This window comes from Olea europaea, unplaced genomic scaffold, assembly GCF_002742605.1.
Source record: "Olea europaea var. sylvestris unplaced genomic scaffold, O_europaea_v1 scaffold1603, whole genome shotgun sequence".
Lineage (NCBI taxonomy): Eukaryota > Viridiplantae > Streptophyta > Magnoliopsida > Lamiales > Oleaceae > Olea > Olea europaea.
The window spans coordinates 142168-151272 of record NW_019233660.1 but is presented as its reverse complement, the minus strand read 5'-3'; positions in this window follow the sequence as shown (position 1 = coordinate 151272).

The window sequence follows — 9105 nt, the reverse complement described above, 5'->3', positions numbered from 1 at the left end:
CTAGCAGCTGATCTACGACTACCCTTGCCACTTTGTTTAAGTAAGTGGAAAGCGAATGCACAGCGCTTCTACTCACATGTCGAAAGATATAAGTAATAACCCAAGTGAAGACCAGAACAAAAGAAGGGACACCCCGGATATATATATATATATATATATATATATATATATTTTATATATTTTTTTAATCTCCTGATAATAACATTTTTAGATGTTTGCTGAAAGTAATTTGAATTTAATAATTCTTTGTCCATGTTCATTCAAATACTCTTTTTTAAAGTTAATTTCTTATAAATTAATATAAAATTAGAATCTCGTTTGTATTTGATCATCATTTTCATTATTTTATTGCATTATCTTTTGCAGTCAGCATTCTCCAATTTTGTCCATTAATCACTTAAATGTATATTGAGTTTTATTTGAAATAGTTGTAGTGAGAAAATAATCATAGAAACAAACATACCTCTTTGTCATTACATTATATTTCTGTTTGTCAGACTTTACTTTTAATTTGTATTGCACGTTGAAATTTGACATTTTGTTAATTTCCTATTCAAATTTTTGTTTGTGTTAGATTCTAAATAATTATATTAAGCCCCTATTTGGTATAGATTAAAATGTAGTCAAAATCGACAAATAATTTTAACTACATATTTTATGAGTTTCACAACTTCTAATCCACATTTTTCATCTAATTTTATTAAAAGCTACTAAAAACCTAATTTTAATCTCTATTAAACACGGGCTAAAACTCTATATAAGAAGATTCAAAACATATGGGCCTCATATTTGAAATTGGTATAAGGCCCTCAAATTATTAGGGCTGGCCTGACGGTTTCCAAGGAAGTCATGAATTCTCCTTCATTTACTTCTGTTATATTGAAATAACTTGGAAGAGAATTTTATAACTTTAATCTTGTTTGACATATGATATTTTTATTCTGCTACTGGGCTAGATTATTAGAAGACAACGGAAGGTCTAAAATAACCTATGAAAACAAGAACGACAAAAATCTACACAGAATCATTGCAGCAACTAGTTTAGATAACATGTCTTGCCTCTGATCCCCTAAAAGCAAAGATAGAAGGATAATGAAAATAAACATCTAAATCCCTATAACAGCCTTTCACTCAGTTAATTAATTTTCTTAAGTAATTAGCTGGATAATACTCATTCCTGCTTTTAGTATCCCCTCCTAGTTCCAATAGACGGTGGATTATTTGCTCAAAATATATTATAATTTCCTCATATTATGGTTGTATCGATGATTGGTACAGCTACGAGTGTAATGGCTGCTGAAATGTATCATTCTAATGTTATCTTTAAGAGCACTAGAAAATGCACTTTTAACCGAATAATTTCCCAGGTAACTTGAAAAGATAAGCCAAATACAGATTCCGGCAGGCAGTGTGTGGGCTTATAGAGGACTACGCTGATGAGTTTTTTATCACAGGGATGTCACCAGATGCCTGCCTTTGCAAAAATTATTTAGAGTGTCGAGCTTTTGTGAGGATTACGCTTCAAGATGTGCACCTATTTTTAACCAGTTGAGTTATCGATGCATGACTTGTTATATTCTCATTTTCATAAGACTTCAAATTTGCAGATCAAGACTGTGGTAGAGTTTCAATCAACACCAGCATCCACATGATAAAAGACAGAAAAAGAAACAAGAACAGTAACCCTAAAAATCCTGTATATATACTAGGAATACTTCATCAAATCAGAGTCTAGGGATGAGAGAGAGAACATTAATATGATTAGGCTCCAGTCCAACAAAAATAGCATTAACAATAATGCAAAACGTAGCCGTTCTTCCTCCCTCACAGCAACACACCCATTCTCAATATGTTATCCAATTAATAAATCATGCACTGCAATTATAATTCTAATCTATATACTGTCCCAACCCGTACCGGACACAATTAATATCTACCTTCACATTCAGGTATGCAATTAATCCAAAATCAATACTTCTACCAATTTTTCTGTTCTGGATAAGTTTTATGCCTCTCTATGTCTCCATTTTGTAAAATCCGCTCATCTGCAGTAAATTATGTGATATGATCTTCTTGGTGACTGTGCCATCAACTTCCATTACACAGGGTTGGATTTTTTTTTTTTTTTTAATACAATGTAAATTCAGCCCCCGTTTGACCCCCATTCTTGTCAAATTATATTGGTTGGAATAATATTTTTTTAGAAAAAATGTGCGGTTGAAAAAGAATGAAAAGTTTTTGATTTACGTATAATATTATTTTATGGAAGATTGTGTGGTTAAAAATAAGAGAGAGAATGAGAATGAGGGCTTGGATTAACTATATTTTTACTATACTCCAATTGGATAATCATACTTCAATTTTGTTCAACCCATCTACACTTTAGTGCGTTAGTATGATTTCAATTCAGGTAATTTCATTAAATTCCGCTTACAAAAAAAAAAAAAGAAGAAAAATCTATGACACTCCTATCAATGAAGGATAGTTATCATGTGTAACCATTAATTGTTGACTTGAAATAAGTATAATTTCATTGAAATAAATGACGGCCATAATTTTTTTACTATTGCTTGTGTCCGATCTTAAGAGGCAACCTCCAATAAAGTATAAATATAATTTTGTTCAATCCAAATTCACTTTAGTGCAATTACGATTGAGTAAGTTAATATGATTTCCATTCGGGTAATTTTGTCCAATTCCGATTACAAAAATTTATGACATTGCTATCAATAAATGATGGTTATTACATGTAACCATTAATTGTTGACTTGAAATAAGTATAATTTCATTGAAATAAATGATGAACATAACTTTTTTACTATTGCTTGTGTCCGATCTTAAGAGGCCACCTCCAACGGAGCGTTAATATGATTTTGTTCAATCCAATTACTCTTTAGTGCAATTACAATTGAGTAAATTATTATGATTTCGATTCAAGTAATTATTTCGTCCAATTTCGCTTGCAAAAATCTATGACATTGCAATCAATAAAGGATAGTTATTACGTGTAACCATTAATTGTTGACTTGAAATAAGTATAATTTCATTGAAATAAATGACGAACATAAACCTCCAAGAGAGTGATAATATGATTTTGTTCAATCCAACTACACTTTAGTGCAATTACAATTGAGTAAATATGATTTCAATTCAAGCAATTTCATCCAACTCCACTTACAAAAATATGTGGCACTGAAATCAATAAAGGATAGTTATCATATGTAACCATTAATTGTTAACTTGAAATAAGTATAATTTTATTGAAATAAATGACGAACATAATTTTTTAACTATTGCTTGTGTCCAATCTTAAGAGGCCACCTCCAATGGAGCGTGTACTCACTTTAAAGTGATTAAAGAACCTTAACTATCAGAAATCCCTTGTTATGGGATGAGATCAAACCATAGGGCTCGGCTAGTTAGAATGGCCAAAAGTCACCGTCATCTATAAACATCATCATGAATAAATTGAAAAAAAGTTCCCTGATGACGTCAGCACCTCTCATGACAAGCAATCATATGCATGAATGTGTAACATTTGACGTAATCACTACCATATTCACCAATTAGAAGAAAGTAATGATTGTCTAAGTTGCATAAAATGATAACCTACACCATAAAGTGCTGACCTAGGTTTCGTGATGGTTTGATCAGTGCAAAAAAGTGGTACACAAGCTGTGGCTTGATAAGCTCCCATCTTGAAGCCTATATGATGAATCATAAGTCCAACTAGTAGGGTCGAGCTAAGCTTTTCTCTGTAATACATTACAATACGCTACCCATTAAAAGTTATTCTTTTCCTTTACAATATTCTAGCAACTAAACACCATTATTCTACTAAAGAATTCTTAAATTGATATATATTTGTCGGATAAAGATATATATATACACAAGGGGATTACCAAATGGTTTACACCCCCTCACAAACATGCAGGTCCCACCTGTTATTAAATAATTCGAGCCGTGGGCCCCACTTTATGTTGTGAGTAGTGTGTAAAAGATTGTGTACATGTAACATGATCCATATTTGTCACGTCAATTTTAGTCGTCAATAACTATTAAGTCATTGGTCAGTTAAAGTGATAGAATTAAATGAATTATTTTACTCGATTGAATAAAATCGAAATACAATAAATTGATTGACAAAGAGCGAAAGTATATTTTTCATGGATGGTATTACCGATTAAATATATGGTGGTTATATTGTCATCACAATTTTTATTTCATACACTACATTTTAATTGCAGTTAAACTCTCAATCTACACTCATTGTAACAATTATTTCCTTAACTTTTTTCGATCAAATTCTTATCTTAAACATTCCATTAATTAGTATATCTAGTCATCTATGATGATTTATGTCAAAATATTTTATTTTCATTCTTTGAAATGAAGGAAAATATTTTATCCATTTTATTGTTTTTTAAAAATATAATGAGGAAATAAGTTTTACATCATTTTAACTGACTTTTGGGTATAAAATTATTATCAAATACAAAATATATTAACTAATGAAATGTTAGAAGATAAAAAAGACTTGAAAAATCGTTGGGAATATAAAGGTTATAATGAGCAAAAATTAAGAACCTTAGGTAGGATTAAATTGTGGTGCCAAAAATAAAAATTGTATGTGAATATAATTATCCCTTTAGCCACGTAAACAATTATATTGTCATTTTATCAATATATCCTTTGTATTTAGGCAAAGCTATTAAAGAGCATTAGATTGTTTATGTCGACTAAATATACTCATATTTTTGTCTAGAGAATATCTAAATGCTGCAAACTAATGCAATACATATAATGGACTTATTTATTTATTTCTTATTATTATTATTATTATTATTATTATTATTATTATTATTATTATTATTATTATTATTATTATTATTATTATTATTATTATTATTATTATTATTATTATTTTACTTTGTCTAATCTCATAAATATGTTTTTGAAATTCAAGGAAAAGGAAGAGAGACAAAGTCTAATTAGGCTTTAAAATTCTCGTTAATTTTATCTATTTGTTCAAGCATGTCTAGACGAGCAAATTTAGGGGGTGTCACTGTTCTATAACCCCCTACGCAAAAATAGAAAAGAATTTTTACATAAGTGATTTTTTTTTTAAAGAACTAATTTTATGTGGATTTTTTTCCATGTGTTTTTGTGGCTATTTTAAAGAGATTTATTTACTAAATATCGGTGTTAAGCAACGATATATGACATGTTTTTTGTTTATATAAATAATATTTTGATCTCCTGAGCATTGTGCTTAGTTGGCTAAACTAACTAATTGATTAGTTATCCATCAATTAAATTAAATTAAAAATTAACCAAATAATGCAATGTTTTAAAGGCAAATGAATTCAACCTACACGTTAAATATAAAAAAGTAGATATAAATTATGTCTAATTGTTTAAATTTGTAGATAAGATTATTGATAATTAATATCTCAATTTTCTTAAAAAAGATAGTGGCAGTGAGAGAAATTTAATCTTCTTTTGATGTTAAATATTCGTAAATATTTTCTTTTCTTACTTTAATTAATTCTTAATGAACAATATTTTCATAATTTACTTTAGAAAAAAAAAATTCTAGTACATGCTATTCTTTTGAAGAAATTTTGCTCCCTTATTTTTGAGTTTCTGCCTAAATCATTTGTTCATGTTAATAGCATCTAGCAATTTCTAAAGAATGTTTGAATTTAAAAGATACATTTTCACATGTATATGAAGACATAGAAGAATTTCATAATTTTCTTTAAAATCTTTATCTAGTATATGCTATTCTTTTGAAGAAATTTTGCTCCCTTATTTTTGAGTTTCTGCCTAAATCATTTGTTCATGTTAATAGCATCTAGCAATTTCTAAAGAATGTTTGAATTTAAAAGATACATTTTCACATGTATATGAAGACATAGAAGAATTTCATAATTTTCTTTAAAATCTTTATCTAGTATATGCTATTCTTTTGAAGAAATTTTGCTCCCTTATTTTTGAGTTTCTGCCTAAATCATTTGTTCATGTTAATAGCATCTAGCAATTTCTAAAGAATGTTTGAATTTAAAAGATACATTTTCACATGTATATGAAGACATAGAAGAATTTCATAATTTTCTTTAAAATCTTTATCTAGTATATGCTATTCTTTTGAAGAAATTTTGCTCCCTTATTTTTGAGTTTCTGCCTAAATCATTTGTTCATGTTAATAGCATCTAGCAATTTCTAAAGAATGTTTGAATTTAAAAGATACATTTTCACATGTATATGAAGACATAGAAGAATTTCATAATTTTCTTTAAAATCTTTATCTAGTATATGCTATTCTTTTGAAGAAATTTTGCTCCCTTATTTTTGAGTTTCTGCCTAAATCATTTGTTCATGTTAATAGCATCTAGCAATTTCTAAAGAATGTTTGAATTTAAAAGATACATTTTCACATGTATATGAAGACATAGAAGAATTTCATAATTTTCTTTAAAATCTTTATCTAGTATATGCTATTCTTTTGAAGAAATTTTGCTCCCTTATTATTATTATTATTATTATTATTATTATTATTATTATTATTATTATTATTATTATTATTATTATTATTATTATTATTATTATTTTACTTTGTCTAATCTCATAAAAATGTTTTTGAAATTCAAGGAAAAGGAAGAGAGACAAAGTCTAATTAGGCTTTAAAATTCTCGTTAATTTTATCTATTTGTTCAAGCATGTCTAGACGAGCAAATATAGGGGGTGTCACTGTTCTATAACCCCCTACGCAAAAATAGAAAAGAATTTTTACATAAGTGATTTTTTTTTTTAAAAGAACTAAATTTTATGTGGATTTTTTTCCATGTGTTTTTCTGGCTATTTTAAAGAGAGATTTATTTACTAAATATCGGTGTTAAGCAACGATATATGACATGTTTTTTGTTTATATAAATAATATTTTGATCTCCTAAGCATTGTGCTTAGTTGGCTAAACTAACTAATTGATTAGTTATCCATCAATTAAATTAAATTGAAAATTAACCAAATAATGCAATGTTTTAAAGGAAAATGAATTCAACCTACATGTTAAATATAAACAAGTAGATATAAATTATGTCTAATTGTTTAAATTTGTAGATAAGATTATTGATAATTAATATCTCAATTTTCTTAAAAAGCCTAAATCATTTGTTCATGTTAATAGCATCTAGCAATTTCTAAAGAATGTTTGAATTTAAAAGATACATTTTCACATGTATATGAAGACATAGAAGAATTTCATAATTTTCTTTAAAATCTTTATCTAGTATATGCTATTCTTTTGAAGAAATTTTGCTCCCTTATTTTTGAGTTTCTGCCTAAATCATTTGTTCATGTTAATAGCATCTAGCAATTTCTAAAGAATGTTTGAATTTAAAAGATACATTTACGTCATACATATGGAAATGTATATGAAGACATAGAAGAAGTATAAGCCCTTGTATGAGCTCCATTATTTTGTAAAGAATGCATTTTGAAATAATCGATTAATAGACAATGTATGATTAAGAAATAAGAAAAAGTACTGAGTTTGCATGTAGTATTATTTTATTGAAAATAAAATAGAAAAAAATATATTTTGAAAATAATGATGATCAAACAAGGGCTAAGTGTATCTACATAGAAGTTCTGCAGCTACTAAAAAAAATGAGCACATCACGGTAATTGTAAGATTATTTTTAAGATAGTAAAATGTGTAATTTTATTAATATTAGATAAGAAGAATATACTAAGAAGAAATTAAGAGTGCATTTGATTGATATGGAAAATATTACTTATAAATGAAAATATTTTCCTTCTTTTGTGGAAAATAAAAACCACATCCACCCAAGGAAAATATTTTCCTCAAAAACAAGGAAAATTAGACATATTTTCAGAAGTTGGAAAATATTTTCCATGAAAAAAATAGTAATCAAACACCTTAAATAGAAATTTGAGTGGAAAACTGATATTTTTCAGGGAAAATAAATGTAATCAAACACACCAACATTTTTCATCACGTGGAGCTTCCAATTTTGATCCTTTTATGTATTAAAAAAATAAATCATTTTGTGCTAGGAATATTTATAAATCTTTTATATCAAATTTTATTTTCAACCACTTATTTTAATAAATTCATAGATATTATCCAATTATTTTCTATTCATTTTAATCTATTTATAAATTAAATTGTTTATAAATTTTTTGAAATGGGTCCTAGAAATTTCTATTTCCATAAAGTGTACTTCTTTAACCGATCATCTTCAAAAGACTATTCAAGCATAAGATATTCTTTATTTTAAAGAGCATGTTTTTAAAATTATGTTTCAAAAGACTTTTTAAACTAATATTTTCATTTAGATAGTGGGTTTGGAAAAGTGAGTTTGGAGAGCCAAACACACTTTCTATAATTTAGAGCATTCAAAATATTTCAATTTTCAATGAAGAAAAATAATATAATAATTTGGAAGGAATATAGTGAAAATAAAAATAGAAAATATCATTTTAGGTGTAGTGAAATTAAGTGTTAAATATAAAGTGCTGTTAGAGTACTTAAAATTTTTTACTTTCTAAACTTATAGATACTCTCTAAATTATAGAATATTGTTATTTAAAAATAGAGAATTTTTTGAAGATGTTCTTAAACATGTAAAATAAGGGTAGAGAGCTTAGCCCTATATGGTGTGGATTAGAATTTGATTAAAATTTTAGTAGTAATTAATTTTAGTCACACATTATATGGAAGTCATGACCTTTTAACCATACATTTAATCAACTTTTATCTACTAAAATTTCAATTTCAATCCTTACCAAACAAAGACTTAACGATTCTTATGTTTTTATTTATTGTGGTAACAAATATTCAAATTACTAACGAAATCCAAATTCAATTTTCATATTATAATAAGGAAAATGCATTTTGTACATTATCATTGGCAAATTCTCTTATGGATTGATGAGGTGACGATAAATTGAATTAAAACCATTAAAATATATTTACCACTTAAACGGTTGAATCTAGGTTTTTGATTGATGATGGAATTCACTTTATCTTATTTTGAAGCAAGAGAGTACACCTTCGTCTGGCCTTTATTTTTTTTA